Here is a 19,846-nt window from a genome sequence, read left to right on the forward strand (position 1 = left end):
CCAAAAAAAAAAAAAAAAGAAAGACATTCGAGAACGTTATAGAAGTTCAACGACAATGGAGGCACGAGTATGCAACAGAACCTCCAACACACTTAACAACTTCCTACATTTCTGATAAGTTTGGGATGCATGGTGCTGTGTGTGATATGCAAAAGGGAAGGTCTGGGATGCCTCACACAACAGCAAGTCCTGTAGTAGCTCACCGTAATCAAAAGTGTTTAGATGCTGTTGGTAACCACTTTGAGCAACTCTTATAGTTACAGAAGTAAAATGTAGCTTGTATTCATCTTTTGTTATCAGTGTATATTGCATATTCCAGTTTTAATACAGTCTTTTCCTTTCTTAAAATGTGTATACAATTGTTTGACACCTTCCACATGTAACAGAAGTAGGAATCAAGGGGAGGGTTAGTTTTTTAAAGAAGTTGATTAGTTCAAGCTTAGATGTTAAGTTTGAGGTGGAAGCAGCAGGATGGCCAATGAAAGCATACAAGGAGGGACCCATATAAACCTGGAATTATCTTTTGGAGGGTGGTCCCCTTGTAGTAGAGGCCTTCCCACTAGGTAAGTGTTCTAGGAACCCATCGGCATCACTGCACCAGCTAGCATTGTTGTGAGAGGCTGCAATTTGGCTTCTGTGAATTGATTTTTGGAGATTTTTTCAATGAGTTTGCCCATTTCATGATGGATGATTTACACAAACAACCTGTCCTCACTGTGCTGAGTGTTCAACAGTTTTTGACCAAAAATAGCATCACCCTCATGCTTCACCCTCCCTATTTACCCAATCTCTCATGGAACAGTTTTTTTGCTTGTTTGTTTCCCTGGATGAAAAAAATCAACAAAGGGAAACATTTTGCTGATGTGGAAGAGGTGAAACAAAAAATGGCAGAAGCACTAAAAGACATCAAAATCGACAAGTTCAAAAACTGAGCAATGGAAAAAGTGTCTTGATAGGTGTATTGCATCAAACAGAGAGCACTTTGAAGATGACTGAAGTTTAAACATGTAAGAATAAATATACAGTTTTTTATGAATAAATTTTGGGGTTTTGGGGACCACCTCTTGTATAATGGGCAGACAACACATAGCCCACACGATATCAGACATGAAGAATAATGCCTCTCTGGTGCTACTTCCTAGAATATATTTTGCACAGGAAGTACTATAGTCTTTTCTAGTAGGTATTTACTGAAAGGTAAATCATTTTGTCTGTATGGTCTGTACTTGTTGCCTATGCTGGTCTTTCACTCCTGGGCTTAAGCAATCCTCTCACCTTGATATCCCAAAGTGCTGGGATTACAGGCATGAGCCACCAAGCCCAGTCTCCATTTCCATTTTTAAAACAGGTACATTTATACTTTCTTCTCCATACATGAATTTTATATCTTTTACATGAACAGTGTCTTCTGTAACTTCATATATGATCTTCTCTAATATACATTCATAGCCGCCCTTATCTATGAAATAAAAACAATATTCAAAATATAAACCAAAGTAGAATGTGAATGCTGGACTTTGGGCTTCATATATATATTATACAAGGTAAAAGAAATCTGGTAACTGTTATTCATAAAATTAGTTCAGGTGTTTGAGTCCTACTGGATGATTTTCAGCTGACTTGACAATGTGGTGTACAGATAAATGCTTTGAGAAGATAAAAAACCTTTGAAAGAAGATCAGATGCTCACAATTACTTAGCAAAACCATACTATTATAAGGAAGATTGCATTCACTCTGTTTTATCCTCTTCAAACAATTTTTTTAAAAATTTAAGTATATTTTTATTTGGCCAGATACTGTGGCTCATACCTGTGATGCCAGCACTTTGAAAGACTGAAGTAAGAGGATTGCTTGAGGCCAGATGTTCGAGACCAGCCTAGGCAATATAGCAAGACCTCATCGCTACAAAAAATTTAAAAATTAACCAGGCATAGTGGCACACACTTGTAGTCCCAGCTACTTGGGAGGCTGAGGCAGAAGGATTGCCTGCACCAAGGAGGTGGAGGCTACAGTGAGCTGTGATGTACAACTGCCTTCTAGCCTGGGAGACAAAATGAGATCCTGACTCAAAACAACAAAAAAATGTAACTGGAAAAGGAGCTACCAAGAGAAAAAGATTCAAAAATCAAACACTAGTAAAAAAAAAAAATCTTGACTATCCAGATTTGAATTAAAATTAATGGCTAAGTTTTCGAGATTATTCTAGGCACTCTCTTACAAGAAGGACAGACATTAAAAATAAGTCCGACTGATATCAGAGATATTGGAAATGCCATTGTTCTGTGCTCTGGCACTTTCTACAATGAGCACATGTCAGTCAGATGTGTGGAGGAGGAGAGAAGCCTGGGGAGAGAGGGTGCAGATGTGAGCAATAACTGGCAGGGCAGATGAGACTGACTAACCGGGAAGTTTCTGGGGTCAGGAAGACACAGTGCTGAAAGGCAGATGGCATCTAATTCAGGTAGTCAGTCAGAAACCAGGTGACCCAATTCAACAAACAAGCATCAACTATACCTGTGATCCCAGCACTTTGGAAGGCCAAGGTGAGGATCACCTGCGTCCAGGAGCTCGCAACCAGTCAAGGAACAGGCATCCCTGGTGAGCAACTTGGATAAATTACCTTTCCAACTTGTGGCCTGGGTACAACAAAAAAATTGAGATCTTGTCCTTTGGCCCTGACAAAAATGCTTGAAAACACTCCATACCAAACCTTGAGTTCTACTGATAGAGACACAGGCTGTTTCATCCCTTTTCTGCTGCTTCTTACCCAGACATCTTGTAGCTGACTGAGATACTTAGTTAGGATTCCCGCTTCCTTGGAGCCCAGACCTTTTCCTGATAATTCACTGAATCATTGACAAATGGGTTTACTCCTCTGCCGTCTCCTCTTCTCTCAGAGTCTGGAGCACACATGTGTACCCATGAGGTCTTCCTGCTCCTTCCTGGCATCTGGCCTTTGCCTTCCCTGTTCCCTCTTTCTAGTTGGATTCTCAGTCCTGGCCCCTGAATCTACCCACACTGACTCATGAAAATCAAGACTGCAAGGTATTGCAAATTCTTCAGCGCTATATACTCCTTCAAAGCGGAAATATGTCTGTGATTTTCTCCAAGGCTTGCCCAGCCCCTAACAGAGCCCACACATACCTGGCACAGAGTAGACATGAACGAAAGAATGAAAATGTTTAAAATAAGTTGATTGTGTTGTTTTTACTGAAAGTAGGTGCTTTTGGGAATGAACTTTCTCAAATCATGTTTTTCCTCTGCTCTCACACCACAACAATCATCAACACAGAAGACTTCTGAGACCAAATGTGGGAGTTTCTCCCCACCACCGAGTAGTGAATACCAGGTGAATATCTGCAATTCAATTCCAACACTATGTGGAGAAAGTATCTGATTCCACAAGGTGGGGCTCAGTTTCACAGACTGCCCTCCACCCAGTCCCCAGACCCACACCGGTTGCAAGTCTGGGCCTTTGGAACTTCTGACTGACTGGCTTCAAGTTAGGGCTCCTATGACCCCCTCTTTGGGTTCACTTAATTTGCTGGAGTGGCTCACAGAATTCAAGGAAACATTTATGTTTACTGGTTTATTATAAAGGATATGGCAAAGGATATAGAGGAAAAGATGTGTAGGGTAAGGCATGGAGGAAGGGACACAGAGCTTCCATGTCCTCCCTGGGTGGCCACACTCCTGAATCTTCATGTGTTTAGCAATCCAGAAGCTCCCCAAGTCCATTCTTCTCAGGTTTTTGTAGACACTTCATGATGTCAGCATTCCTTCCCCCAGGGTATAGGGCAGGACCCTCTCTGGGGAGGCTTTTTTTTTTTTTTTTTTTTTTTGGAGTCAGAGTCTTACTCTGTTGCCCAGGCTGGAGTGCAGTGGTACCCTCAATGGCCACCACAGCCTCAACCTGCTGTGCTCCGTTGGTCCTTCCACATCAGCCTTCCAAGTAGCTGGAACTGCAGCCATGCACCACCATGCCTGGTTAATGTTTTGACTTATTGTAGAAATGAGGTCTTGCCCTGTTGCCCAGGCTGGTCTTGAACCCATGGGCTCAGGCGATATTCTCGCCTCAGCCTCCCCAAGTGCTGGGATTACAGGTGTAAGCCACCGTGCCTGGCTGGGGAGGGTCTTAAAAACCATAATTAGAAAGGTAGGGGAAGACTAGAGGCAAGTAAAAGGAGGGCAGGAGAAAGTCAGAGAGAAAGGAGATTCTGTTTTTTGAGGCCTGCAGTGCCCCAACATTATAACAAGAGACTGTAACAAGGGCTGTGGCCAGGAACAATGGACCAAAACCATTAACTACAGAATAGCACCACAATAGGAAACTTACATTTTAATATGGATTGAAACAAGAAGATGCTTCTGCTTATTGAGAAAATTAATAGAACGGAAACATCTAGGTAGTTATGGTTAATTTAAATTTAAATTCAAAGCATTTCATCCTCAGGGCCTCTCAAACGTGCTAAACAGCCTCACACTTCAGGGTCTTTGTATTTGCTGTTCCCTCTGTCTGGAAAGTCCTGCCCCCAGTTTCCACCATGGCTCATGTGTTCTGAAAAGTTCTCTCAGTTCTCTGCATAGCCTACGTGTTCATTTCCTTCAGGTCTCTCCTCAAATGTCACCACAGCAGGGAGGCCTTCCCTGACTCCCTATTAAAATAATACCACCCTACTACTCTCTAGATCTTTTGCTTTGCTGCATTTTCTACCTGACATATCAGATATTTAGCAGTCTTTTGGTCTCTTCTCATTAGAATTCGTAAACTTTATGATGGAACGACTCACTTGGTTTTCTTCACGGGTGTATCCTCACTCCCTGGAATGTAGCTGGCATGAGGCAAGTTTTCATTTACTATTTCAACAAATAAATGATTGAAGGTAGAAGCAAATATGAATTTTAAAATCTGATGCTTAAAACTGCATTCGTAATCAATATATCAACTCAACTGGGTAACCATTATTATCAGACCACATAAATTATGAAAGAAAATTGCCTAGTGTATTTTATTGCATTTAACTACAAACTAACCTTCTGTTTATAAACATTGTGATATGAAAGTACATTTTCCTCACTTTTATTTACTTTTTGAGCCTCATTAATTTATTCTAAAATATGCTAGTGTCTACTTATTCAGCTATATTTTATCTGTAGACTAAGTAAGACAGAACATCTGCCTCCCAGATACATGTAATAAATCATGAAAGTACACACTCAGGTTAAGAATAGCAAAAAAGAGGTTCTTCATACACTCTCAAGTTTAAACTTTAAGGGGTTCCTTAGTGGGGCTTTCGATAGTATGATAGCCAAAGAACATTTATGAATTAGTGTTTTCAAAGCCACCTACTACTCACTTATGGGTAATTCTATTGAAAAAAAATGTTTTCTCAAATCTGAAGCCATGGGAAAACATAAATTAAACATGGCCATTTATCATGGTATCATATGTAAGACACCAGATCCTAATCTTTGACTTCCCTGATAAGCCAGAGTACCCTGAAAAATACATATGCATTTGTCATTCCTAGGAAGTTGATGTTTAAAATGGACATAAAAAGATTATAAACAAAATGATGGTGACCAGAATGTTCCAGGAATATGTTGTAAGTCATTGAACAGTGACTTGGACTATAGTTTCTTACTTTTATTTTTTTAGACTTCCAAGTGAGATTTAAAGTTTTATCTTTAGTTATTAAAACATAAGGCAGACTCTCCTACTGTTTTTTTTTTTTCTCAAGGAAGAACCATTACTAAAGCTTCTACAAAGAAGTCTAAGACCTATCCCTCTATTACCAGAAATTGATATAACAAGACCCCTAGTCTGCAGTCAGAAAACCACTCTTGTGGCCTTAAGAAAGCTGCTTAACTTCTCTGAGCCTCGATTTCCTTACCTGAAAGAAAATTAATGTATATCATAGGTTGTCATAAGTATTAAATGAGATAATGTACATAAAGTGCTAAGCTGGGGACTTGTGATTTAGTAAGTACACAGTAATCTAATATTGATGGTTACCTCTTCCACACTGCTTCCTCACTTTTTCTTTCTGCTTCATTCCCCTTTGTTTTATTTTTCTCTCACCATAGAGACCAATTATAACTATTATTTATAAATATTTATTGAACACCAATCCATTATCATTAAATCATAGTTCGAGAGAGTCAATATGTATGCGAGGATTTACTAAGCAATTATCAGAAGCAATGGGCCAGGAGATACAGGTCAGAGACTGTTCTTGGTCCCTGCCCAGTGGGTACACAATCAAACGGTGATGCAATGTGGGTGTTATTCCATAGCCTGGGGCAACATTGCTGTTGGATTGCTGAAAGTGATTGGCCTTGATGAAAAGTAAAGAATGACAGTATTTGGATTCTTAAGAAGATCCGTTCCCACTTGGGACCCACAGGTTCCTGGGAAAAATTTTTCTGGAGGGAAGGAGAGAGGAGGCTAGTTTCTCTGTCTCAGAGTCACTTAAATACAGGGGAACAGGCTTTGTGAACTCTGAGGCAACAACTGTCTCAGGGCTGTTTCTAAGAAGGAGACATACCTAGGAAATGGCAGTGTCCCCCGGAGGCATTTGGATCTACTATAGCTAGACAGGGTGCTGGGGAAGGTGAGCTGTTTCCTGGGGCTCTTTGCTCTTTCCCCACTCAAACCTTTGTCCTACTAGGTGCACTCACCCCCCCGGCCATGCCCTTCACGGGACTACCACTCCCTGCCTCTTTGTTTCTGTATCTGCCATACTGAAACGCTTCCAGTTTTTTTTTTTAACCAACCATGTCTTTGCTTCTTTATTAATGGCAGAATGTCTTCCTCTGTCTCTAATATTCTTCTTGACCTATTTTCTGTTTATTCTCAAGACCCAGCCCAGGTGCCACCTGTGGGCAGTCTTTCTTCATCTCCATCCCTACCACAAGATGCCCCTCCATGTGGTCTCAATGCTTGTGGCCATTGTGGCCCTCACTGATTAGTATATAATTGTTATGAATAGAGACCATATTCATTTCTGTAATCTCTGTTTCCCTAACACGTAGCAGAGTGCCTGATGCCTAGAAAGTGCTTAGTAAATGTTGTTGAAGCAAATTAATAAGAATCTCCAGTATTTTCCTCCCTCTATCTGCAAATGAGCTGCTGATGGATTCCCCCAAAGAGTTAAATCATGTTGAAAAAGTGTACACTTTCACCTTTCTCCTTGGGTGTTGGAAAGATTAATGTCTATTTGGCAATGAAGATTTTGTAAGGAGACTTAGATCCCTGGAGGAAAGGGGCCATGCATTCTTTAAAATACAATAATGACTTTGACCTGTGGTTATTACCACATCTCTCCTCATTCTCTGCTTACAGAAAATCCAGGTGCCCTTTACTCCTTGGGAAAGTGTTACAACTTTTTCAAATGACTAAAGATGACCACATATTGTCCCATATTCTGGTCAGATGAGATAATAAAAAAGGTATTCTGCCCAAGCAAAACAATAACATGAATTTGATTTATTCTCTATCTTCTGATAGAGAAGGACCAACTGGTTTTTTAAACAAGAGTATAGACTGCCAAACATTTCTTTTTTCTATCCTGAGATAATATGTCTAGACATCACGTGTCACATCACCCTAGGCAGCAATTACAGAAGATAAGTAGGTTACAGGTTCAGAAATGAATCCAAAAAAGAATATTCACTGGGTATTGGTGGCTGCTCTACTTGGCTTCTGAGAAATCCACAAGAAGGTTTTGCTGAGTAATTGTGAGGATTTATTGAAGACAAAACACTATCTCCCAAACAGCTAGCTGTGTCCTTTAACTTTTTCAAAATAAATTGTTCTACCTTCCTTTGTGCTAGGCCGTCTGTTAATCTTGAGGCCTAGCCTTCCATGAATGACAATGGGTAGAGTCAGGAGAGTCCAAATTTGACCTACTTTCCAAAAATATCATCACCTAGGATTTGTCAAATAAGTACTGAAGAAAAGGCCTAAAAAGCTTGGACAACCTGGAGAAATTTCAAAGATGAGCATGAAGATATGCACTGATTACAAAATTGTTGAAATTTTTTTTGCATCCTAGAGATGCCTCCAAGAAATATCCTAACAGTGTCACGCTAAAGAGAGACAACATTATCACTGTCAGCAAATAAAATTTCTACGTAAACTTCTAAAGAACTTCAACCAACTAGGAGACAGTGCAATTGTTGTGAAAGAAAAGCATGGACTTTGTAGTAACAGACCAACAGACCATTTAATAGCTGTGTAACTTTGGCCAAATTATTTAATTTTATGAAGCTTATCTTTCCTATCTTTAAATCTGGGTTTCTACCTACCTCATAAATTTATTGTTCATTCATTTAAGTAATTAATAAATGTTTATTTATTGAGCTGGTAGCTAGAGATTCAAAAATAAGATACAATGTTCTCCCTCAAGGATTTCATTGTCTAAGAGCAAAGACTGTTGAATACAGACAGAATAATTGCAGTCTATTGTGAAACTGTGTACTTAATAGTGGAAAGTTTAAAATGATACAAAGAGAAAGTGATCAGGTCCTCTTGGGATAGTCAAGGATAGCTTTGAAGAAGATAACTTTAAGCCGGGCTCGGTGGCTAAACCTGTAATCCCGTGCCTTCGGGAGGCTGAGGTGAGTGGATTGCCTGAACCCATGGGTTTGAGACCCGCCTGGGCAGCGAGACCTCATCTCTACAATAAATCAAAAATGAGCCGGGCGTGGTAGCGTGGTGGTTCCAGCTACTCGGAAGGCTGAGGCAGAAGGATCGCCGGAGCCCAGCAGGTCGAGGCTGCGGTGGCCGGGAGCGGCCACTGCACTCCAGTCTGGGCGACAGAGTGAGACTCCAAATCAAAAAAAAAAAAAAAGAAGAGAACTTTAAGCATCTTCTAATGTTTAACAGAAGTAAGGAATGGAAAGACATCAAGAGCAAACCAACAGAATCCTCAATAGCTTTACACTGTGAACAAATTTAAAACTTCAAGAGTCCAGCAAATGTCAAGTTGTTTAGTATCTCTATATTAAGAAGTAGAAAAAGCTGGGTGAACATCTACACGAGAAGGCCTAGCAAAGGGAATAATGATACTCAGTTTTCTGCATTGAATGATTCAGCTGGGGGCGATCTCCTTTAATGAGGAACATAAGAGGAGGAACATTAGAAGAAAAGACAATGAAGACAGTAAGATAAATTGGGACAAGTCAAATGTGAGCGTTCTTTGAAATGTCTAGTGAAAATACTGTTCCGGAGCTCAGGAGCAAGAACTGACCTGGAGACTCAGATTCAGAACCCTGAGACTTATTTGTGGGGTCAGTTGAGCACTTGGCTATTCCCTCTTAAACTGAGTGACCTCAAGGTCATATTAGAAAACCTGGATTGCAGGGGTGGTGTTCGAGGGAAATCCACAGTTCAGTATTGGGGAGAAGAGTCGCATGTTTGACAAACTCTGTAGTCCATCTTTTTCTTTCTTTCTTTCTTTCTTTCTTTCTTTCTTTCTTTCTTTCTTTCTTTCTTTCTTTCTTTCTCCTTCCTTCCTTCCTTCCTTCCTTCCTTCCTTCCTTCCTTCCTTCCTTCTTTCCTTCTTTCCTTCCTTTCCTTCCTTTCCTTCTTGCTTTTTTGTTTTTGTTTTTGAGTCAGGGTCTCAGTCTGTCACCCAGGCTGGAGTGTAGTGGCATGATCACAGCTCACCTCAGCCTTGAACTTGTGGGATCAGGAAATCCTTCCACCTAAGCCTCTTGAATAGCTGAGAATGCAGGTGGGCACAACCACGCCTGACTGACTTTTTTATTTTTTCTAGAGACAAGGACTCGTTATGTTGCCTAGTCTGATCTTGAACTCCTGGGCTCAAGCAATCCTCCTGCCTCAGCCTCCCAACGTGCTGGAATTACAGGCACAAGTCACTGCACCTGGCCATAGTCCATCTTTAGTGCAGAATTGCCATCAAATAAAATCTGCCAAAACCCAAAAAGTGCTGTCAAAATAGTTCATGTTATTTTATTTGCTTGTGTTTCTTTAACATTTTGCATGAATACATTGACCATACAAATGCTTCTTAAAAACCCCTGGCTCTTACTCATTTACTTCCCTCCCATCAGGAACTGCTCCTCCATCACTCTTTCAAATTATGAAAACCCCTCTTCTAGTCCTAGTCCCCACATCTCCTGCTTCTATCTCCCTCCCACTTTCTTCTTATTCTGCTCTCATTCTACATCTTGAAATCTCCAAAGATGACCAAAGGTCCTGTGAGGCAGGAAGAGGCTTCTCCAGAGGGTGAGGGAGGAGAAGAAATGAAACCAGCAAAATCAGCATTCTTTTAGAGGCTAAGAGTGGGGGAAAGTTGGAAGGACTCTTGTGTCAATGATGTTGTTCCTGTTACTGGTATCAAAAATAAGTCATGCATGCAAAGAGGCTTAGCAGAGCACAAGGACTCATATCAGGAAGTGAGATGGCAACCAAATAAGAGAAGAAGATTCTGTAAAGTGAGTGAAAGGTGTTGCCCGGAGAAATTCCCGAAGCTGTAGGGAACTGCTGTGACAGCTTGTACAGTGAAAAGGAGCCACTGAATGTGTTGGTAAGGCCTGGCCATCATTGGAAAGAGAAAGAAAACAGAGTCAGGACGGACGCTTAGAAAGCAGATGGAAAGAAAGTGGCAATGAAGGATTCTGATGAGAAACTGTTAGGGTTGTGGATGAGGACCAGGAGTGTGTGGTGTCCTAGAAATTATGAAGCATTTTTTTAAGGAGACAGTGTCAAATGTTTCATAATGATCAAGCTGACTGATTTTTTAAAAAATGGAAAATATCAATAGGTTTGGCAATTTGGAGGTCACTGGTGGCCTTGACAAAAGCACCTTTATTGCAATGGTAGTAAAAGGCAGATTGCTCACAGAGGGTGAAAGATGAGAAACATCTCACAGTACAACTCTCCTGAGAAGCCTGCGTGAAGAGTGACCTAAGACACTAACGAGAGGAGTTTTCTTCCTTCCTTCCCTCTGTCTTTTTTCTCTCCCTCAATCCTTCTTCTTTCTCTTCCTTCTTCCCCTCCTTTCTGATGAAAAGACATAAACCTCTTTAAAACCTGTTGAGTAGGATCTTATGACAAAGAGTCTAAAAGCCCAGAATGGAAATGACATAGATGGAGGCGCTGGCCTGTATTTCTGAGAGTGGAGGGGAGTGCGGGGAGTGGCATATACAGGAAGGTTTTCGTGGGGAAGCAAGAAGTGATCAATCAGGAAACTGAGGGAATTTTCACTGAGTAAAGTTAAGGTCAAGGCTACGAATATCTTCTAAAATAGTTGATTTCAAGTTTGAGTAGATGAACTGCAAAATATCAGATGATGTCACTTGGCTATTAGACCTGGGGTTGTGACAGCCTTATCTTGAGAACACAACAAGAATAATTAACTTCCTTCTTGCCCTACCCAAGCTGAGGGAGACAAAAGAATTTCCAACAGATCCAATCCTCTTGACCTTGCAGACTACTTTCAGAAAAAAGTAGTAGAAACTAGTAGGACAGTGAGTGTTGGGTAGATGCTCATTAAGTGTCTCACATATGAGATCATTTATCACAACTATTGCATGAAAGCAAAAATACTTTTTTCTTATAAATTAGATCTGAATTCAGATAAGGCAGAAGCAAGGATAACAGAGCAAGAGCCAGAGTGAACCAGTTTTTCCTCTTTTGCCTGGTTGAGAAAGTGAACAAATCTTCTGGCAGATAAGAGTCAAAGCAGGAAAGAGATGTAGAAAGTATTAGAAAGAATGTCCAAGGATACATGGAGAAGGTTATGGATATGCTCCTTCTTGAACCTGAAATGCTTTTGTAAGATTTCAGAAAGAAACCCATATCTGAGCCAGGACTTGTCTCGTGGGATTCATTTGGATTTGAACTGGAAACACAGCTCCCATGTGTATGAATGTGAGTGTGTGATGTAGTGCAAAGGGGAAGGACATGAAACTAGCATTTGTTGAGTTCCAATTATGTGCTAAAAGCTCACCTTTTCCCCATTTAATTTACACATCACCACTGTGCTATAAATATGATTTTCTTCTTTTCATGAGGGAAATCATCTGGGGCTTAGAGTAGTGTAAGAACTTGCCCAAGTTTATATGTAGAGACCAACACTGCATGACTCAAACATGGACCATGGAGACAAGCAGAACAGGCCTGGGATCTGACTGCCTCTAACCATCCCTGAAACTTGGGGAACTAGTTAAGAAAAATAGTACTAGTGATAGTTTTATAAATCAGCTTGGCAAGACTACTTTCACCAATTATTCAATCAAAGACACTATTCTAGGTATTGCTATGAGCATGTTTTATAGATATGTTTAAAGTCCATAATCACTTTAAGTACGGGAGGTGCTGGGCTCGGTGGCTCAGCCTGTAATCCCGTGCCTTTGGGAGGCTGCGGTGAGTGGATTGCCTGAGCCCGCGGGTTCGTGACCCGCCTGGGCAGTGAGACTTCATCTCTACAATAAATCAAAAAAATCCGCCGGGCGTGGTAGCGCATGCCTGTAATTCCGGTTACTTGGAAGGCTGAGGCGGAAGGATCACTGGAGCCCAGCAGGCGAGGCTGCGGTGGCCGGGAGCAGCCACTGCACTCCAGTCTGGGTGACAGAGTGAGACTCCAACTCAAAAAAAAAAAAAAAAAGTACGGGAGGTTATCCTAGATAACCTGAGTGAGCCCAATTCAATCCACCGAAAGGACATAAAAAGCAGGGCTGAGGCTTCCCTGAAGAAGAAAGCTCACCTGCGGACAGCAGCTTTGCCTAGTGCCTAAATCCCAGCCTGCCTTTCCTGAGGGCCTGCCCTAAAGATTGCAGTTTCCCAGCCACCTCCCACAATCACATAAACCTACAGCATAAAAATCTCTTAATATATATCTCCTATGGGTTATCTTTCTCAGGTGGACCTCTAACTGATAAAATTAAATGAAGTCACGTACTCTCAGAGGGAAAGCACTTGACACAGTGCCAGGAATATCTGAAAAACATTTGAAAAATGGTAGTTCTTACTATGATGACTTGGCAGACACCAGGTTGAGCCTACATCTAGTTGGCTTTCAAACCTGACTCTACCCAACACAGACTTGGCCAATAACTGTAGTTACCAGTTTGGGTTCTATCACTAATTCAGTGTGAACTGGAGCTAGCCACAACCTGTATGGGCCCTATTTTTTGTCTTGTTTTGTTTTGTTTTATTTTCTATAAAATGAGAGGGTTACGTGCCAGATAATTTTTGTATAAACTCTTCCAGCTCTGGTGTTCTCTGGGTCCATTTTGACCTAATTTATTAGATCTTTATTAGGCCTTTTCTATTTCCTCCAGCCACCAGACAAGATCTATTCCATTACTGGTACATTCTGGGCTGCTTCTGCATAAATGACCCTCTGCTAACTAGGTAGTTTATGGCCCAAGGATACAAACTAAGTTTAATATTAACTTAAGCAAAGCATTCATGTCAACTTAGTCAATGGTTATAGCGCTCCCACTCTGCCCCAAACGATGGGCCAGGGATTTAAAAATAGCATTAAATCTGGTCTTTGTCTTCAAGGAGTACAGAGAGACCTCCAAAAATCAGGTACTACAATGATGGAGTTTGTAATTAAGTCCAAGCACTGTAAAAATTGAGAGTAAGGATGCAGTAAGATCATTCTGAGCTGGAATAGAATAGGCAGGCTGAGTAGAAGGGCCAGGAATTTAGATAGATGGAATGTCTATGTGAGAGGTGAAAAGCAAGTTTAATCTCCTGTTGTTGATGTGCAACCTATATTCCAAAATCGAATGGGTGAGATCTGGAGAGTTCTTTATGTTGCTGGTTGCATTTGCTGGTGTTGATGATGAAACAGTAGATACCTTATTATTTCGGACTTTCTCTCCTCTTCTCCCCAATGTCCCCACTAACTACTATTGTTCTGTGCAATTTGAGTATGCACAGTAAGTTTGCTATATCATACACATTTATAGATGCATTCTTGCAGATGCCATGACCATTCCCATCGTCTTGTGTATTTGGGGACGTTCACAGTAGAATAAGCTCCATTAAGGTGGATGGGGACTAATTCATGTTTCTCTTGTGTATTTCACGTGTAGTGTCTCCTACAAAGCTGGCCTCCGATAAATATCTTTGAAATAAATAAATGAAAATCTCATCACTCTCCAGAATATGAGAGACATAGAAGGAAATTTCCCCATCTGGACCTTTCAATGGCATCAAAACTTTATTCATGGTTATTCTTACATTTGGAGATTCTTTGATTTTTAATGTCAGCCCATCTAACCCCCTGCTCCCACTCTTCGAAAAACGTTGCTTAAGTTTTCCTGGCAGGGCTTCTCGTTCAAAGAGCAATTGATAGAACCACAGTCAAAAACTTGCTGGAGCTGAACAAAAAAACCAGTGGGTGTGGATAGAAGAAAAGTTATGCTTGAATGACAAGCAAACACCAGAAAGATTAATTTTACAAGCTCACCTTTGAAATCAGATAAAGGCAGCTTGACTTTTTAAAAACAATATTTATTTTTTATCAGTTTAATAGACCACTCTTAGCAACATTGATAATCATCTTTAATGAACAGAAACAAAGAAGCCTTATTAACAGTTAAATGTAAATTGTTCACTAATCTTATTTCAGTTTATTGCCTCTTTCATGATGATCTTTTGCTAAATGAGTCTAAAAAAATACTTGGTGATATGTGTAAACAAGCCAGGAATTCTCAAGACTGTGGTCTAATGAAAGCAAATAAACAGAGTTTACAAAATAATTCAGAACACTGAAAGAGGCAGTTATTTGGGAGTATTAATATAGATTCTACAAACAGGAAGTTAATAATCATAAGTCAACATTCACAACGATCACTATAAAGATTGGAAGTGAAAAAATATCCTCTGGACTCAGAAGTCTCCTGACCAAATGTAAAATAATTCTTCCTGTGGATTTCTAATTTGATGATTATTCATATTTATATTCCAACAAATTTCTGCAAACATTTATTGAGCACCAACTATGTGCAATAAGTAGTTCTCAAAATGCACTGCATCCAATCAATGTCATTGTCAATGTCATTACACATTTACTGATGATTGTACTATGGATAATGCAATGTACATATGCTGTTTTTCCCTGTCCCACCTGTACACATCCTCTTCTTCTGATAACAATGCTTGGATTTCCCTTTGGGTCACCACTCTTTCCCATTCCACACCCTGTGATCCATGAGACTGACCTTGCCCTCCTAGCTCCAAGGGTCTTCAGGTGATCATGATCATGAGGTGCTCAGTCATACTTTGGCCTCAGTAAATGATTTAGAGATAGTATGTATAGATTGAAATAAAGATAGGTTTAGTGATACAATCCAGTCCAATGAGACTAAATTCTAGGTTTTTGCTGGAAAAATGTGAGCAAGAGAAGCTCTCTTCCCTTGATTGCAAGCTGTGAAGGTGATGGAGCTAGAACTCTGCTTAGGAAGAGGGTGGAGAACAAGACTGTCTTCATGATGATGCTGGGTAATTTTCACTTAATGCAGGAGTTACCCTCTCCTTCTCTCTATTGGCTAATTACATACATTCTATCAGCATCTCTGGCTTCCAGGTAAGGGTACTCATAGGAATGAGAGGAAAATTAGATTATTTGAGCCACCTTTCATGTCTGATACAATGCAGTATTTGAGTTCTGGATCTAGACATGCCTAAAGATAGTTATACTTTTGGACTTTTCAGTTACTTGAGTTGGTAAATGCCCTGTTTTCTGAAGGCTATTTGAGTAGGTTCTCATGCCGCTTTCAACAGGGAATCCTAATAGAGTTTGTTAGGTTCTTTTGATTGTGTAGACTCACAATAGACACTTCATAAAAGGGAGAGGGCACTGCTGTGGGCTGAACTGTGTCCTCCCAGAATTCATATGTTGAAGTCCTAACCCCCAGTGCCCTGGATTATGACTGTATTTGGAGATAGGACCTTTAAAGAGGTAATTGAGTTAAAATGAGGCCTTAAGGTAGGTCTTAAATCAATATGACTGGTGCCCTTATAAAAAGAGAGATTAGGACCAGATATGGTGACTCATGCCTGTAAATCCATTCCAAAGAAGGCCAAGGCAAGAGGATTGCTTGAGTCCAGGAGTTCTAGATCAGCCTAGGCAACATAATAAGACCTTGTCTCTCCAAAAAAATCAAAAAATCATCCAGGCATGGTGACCCATACCTGTAGACCCAACTACTTGGGATTCTGAGGCAGAAGAATTGCCTGAACCCAGGAGCTGGAAGCTGCAGTGAGCCATGACTATGCCACTGCACTCCAGTCTGGGCCACAGAGTGAAATCTTGACTCAAAAAGAAGAGATTAAGACACAGACATGTACAGAAGGAAGACCATGTGAGGACACAGGAAGGTGGCAACCGTCTATGAGCCATGGAAAGAGGACTGAGAAGAAATCAGTCCTGCCAACAGCTTGATCTGCCTCCAGAACTGTGGGAAAGTGAACTCTGTTGTTCAAACCACCTGGTTTGTGGTACTTTGTTTTAGCAGCCCTGGCAGATTCATCCAGGCACCTATGGACTACAACAGGGGAAGACACTTGGAGAGGGTAGCTACTGTTTCTAGCTCTCTGAGCCTGCATGGCCTCTCTGCTATGGCTGTTATGCCTCTCTGTATGTTGGCTCCATTTACCTTGGCTACTCACTGGCCCGTGATTCCATATTTCCATATTCAAAGTAACCTAACCTAATTGGCTTGACTCACTGACATTCTAATAAATTGCCTTTGTCTACATCTGGTTCCACCAGAGGCTGCCATGTGTCAGGGACAGATCCATGCTGGTTCCCGGTACAGGATGTGGTAGAGGGCTCAGTTTCAGTCTGAAAGGGATGATAGACGCAGCTGTCATTTCACAAGTCCAGTATTTGGTCCCCTGGACAAGTGGCATTAATAATTACGTGAAAGCATCCATACCAACACACACGGTTCAAATTTGACTTTAATTTTTTCTGTGGTAGCCAGTTCCTCATTCTAGTCATTCACAAGGTCCACTCTCTTGGCCTTGAGCTTGATAAGATACCTCAGAATCCTTACCATAACCACTTGGTTTTGGTTGAATTAGTTTGATGTGATTTTATGTTACTTGAAAACGAAAAAAGATTTGACTAAAATAGTTTCCAAAGAGAACAGAGGGACCTGTTTATGAGTAAACGTGACTTTTATGGATTATTCCTGGCAGTGCCCATTCATCTACCATGCACAGAATGGAAGGAGTAAAGACCAGTGTTTTCTACCTCCTAGGAAGGCTGCTAGAGAGCCTGGAACAGTATCTCATGAGGTCTTCTCCTCCTATCTTAGCTAATAATCGTTTTTTTCTTGTTCTTTGTACCCCCAAAAAGAGAATTATCTCGAATTTCCTGAATTCATTGATTTTTTTTTCTTTTACTGTTCTACCAACGTCGCCTTCTTTAGGCACCGCAGAGACAAAGGCTTAAGTCGGTGCAGGGTTTAAGTTTCAGGATGTGTGAAATGGATACTACGCATTTGACAGTGTAATTCATTTCTGTCAGTGGTCATTTCCCCTTTTGGAGAGTTTAGGGTTGGTGTGAGGAGTTGTGGTGGGGTGGAAATCAAGCTTGCGGGATACCCAGGTTTTTAGGCCTTCTCTGCTGCCCAAGGGGCCAATCTAGCAGAAAGTTTTGCCCAGTGGGATTTCACAAGTGCCACAGATCAGTGACTGTGTCCCCTCTTGGAACAGGCTGTTGATTTTTGTTAACCTACCTCTGTTCCACTATTGTACATTGAGTGGGGGAACTAGTCAACAAAGACTCACTTCTGTCTCTCTGTCCTCATCTATATTAAGAGTATTTTAGCCTCTCCATTGACATTGGTGCTGGTCATCATTTGAGTTGTTTTAGCCAATGAATATGAGCAAAGGCTTTGAATGTGCTTTCATCCTTTGGCTTGACCTCTCACCCTTTTGTGTTCCACTCTACCATTAAGAAGAGCTTGCCCCAGGGAGCCACTGTTCCTCCACCTAGGTCCAAGAATAAGAGACTCATGGAACAGACCTGAACCCACACCACTGAACATGGCTGCTGCAGCTGACCCACCATCCTGTGGGCAAGATGTAAATGAGTTGGTATTGTAAACCACAGAAAATTTTTGTTGCACAGCATTATCACAACAAAAGCTGGCACTCAGCCTATAATCCCAGCACTTTGGGAGGCTGAGGCAAGTGGATTGCCTGAGCCTGCTAGCTTGAGACCAGCCTGGGCAACTTGGCGAGACCTAATCTCTACAATAAAATAAAAAATAGCCAGGCTTGGTAGCGCACACCTGTGGGTTCTGGCTACTTGGAAGGCTGAAGCGGAAGGATCAACAGGAGCCCAACAGGTCGACACTGGGGTGGCCGTGAGCATGTGTGCCACTGCACTCCAGCCTGGGTGAAGAAGTGAGAGTCCAACTCAAAAAAAAAAAAAAAAAAGTTGGCAATATCTCTGGCAAAGATTCCCAGGGAGCAGAGAAATGACTCTATATGGGATTTGAAGGTGAGGAACTAGGTAAGGGAGAAAGTTGAAGGGTCTCTGGATAATGATTCACTATATCTCCCAAATCAGGTTAGAATATTCCCAATATCACACCCATGAGAAATGCTAGAAGTGGTCCCAAATGACTAGAGTCCAATATTCCTTATGTAGAGTTTTATATCAAACTTTAATAATTAGTGATATTATTAAAACCCAAGCAATAGTTATAGTCCCAGACAAGGTCCCATGATAAAGAAACTCCTTGGGAAATCAGATTGAGATATGAGTCATAAAGACACACTCTCAACTGTGTTTTTCTGATAAATACCTGAAAGCAATCGTTAAAACAGACACCTAAGGCAAAAATTAACTTCTGTATTTATAGAACAAGGTTGAAAAGTTATTTATTTTTTATCATAAGTTTGTACCTGTTAAGATGAATGTAGATAGAATTAAAGCTCTTTTCTTTCTTTTTTTTTAGTTGGAGTCTCACTCTGTCACCCAGACTGGAGTGCAGTGGCCTCTCCCGGCCACCGCAGCCTCGACCTGCTGGGCTCCGGTGATCCTTCCGCCTCAGCCTTCCAAGTAGCTGGAACTACAGGCGCGCGCTACCACACCCGGCTCATTTTTGATTTATTGTGGAGATGCGGTCTCGCCAAGTTGCCCAGGCGGGTCTCGAACCCGCGGGATCAGGCAATCCACAAACCTCAACCTCCCAAAGGCGCGGGATTACACTGAGCCACCGAGCCCGGCTTAAAGCTCTTTTCATAACAAAATTATTTAAGTCTGTCAATAATGACTTAATTAATAATGTTGATATTTATTTCACTCTGAAAACAACTATATATTTAATTCCACTCAAAGCAATATTTGATACAACAAAATGCCAACACAACAAAATAATTTAGACATTCATGGAGTTTGTTTTAACCGATCTATGTTCAATGACTGCAAACCACTAACAGGTTTTACTTGTTTATGTAAGAAACATTTTTTTACAAAGACATTAATTTTTCATTTGTTCTTGATATGAACTGGGAAAAGTCTTGTCACAATTTTGCTTTACAAAACTACAAGGCAGGAACACTCAATCTGATGTTCATGTGAAATATAATTATTCATTTTTCTTCCTTTACAACATGTACTCCAGAGACAGGATGACAACCAAGAATACATAATACACTGCCTATCACTAATGACAAGTACGAACTTTTGAAATTATTTCACAATAATACTTATTCAAAATATCCTTTATTTGCTTGTTTGACTATTGGATGAACATTATAACACCTCAACAAGTATTACCTGTTTCAAAGCAAAGTTATAAATAGGAATTTATTGAATAAATATCTTCACTAG

The sequence above is a fragment of the Carlito syrichta genome, unplaced genomic scaffold (genome assembly GCF_000164805.1).
Source record: "Carlito syrichta isolate Samal-C Ts95f unplaced genomic scaffold, Tarsius_syrichta-2.0.1 Scaffold309186, whole genome shotgun sequence".
Taxonomy (NCBI): Eukaryota; Metazoa; Chordata; class Mammalia; order Primates; family Tarsiidae; genus Carlito; species Carlito syrichta.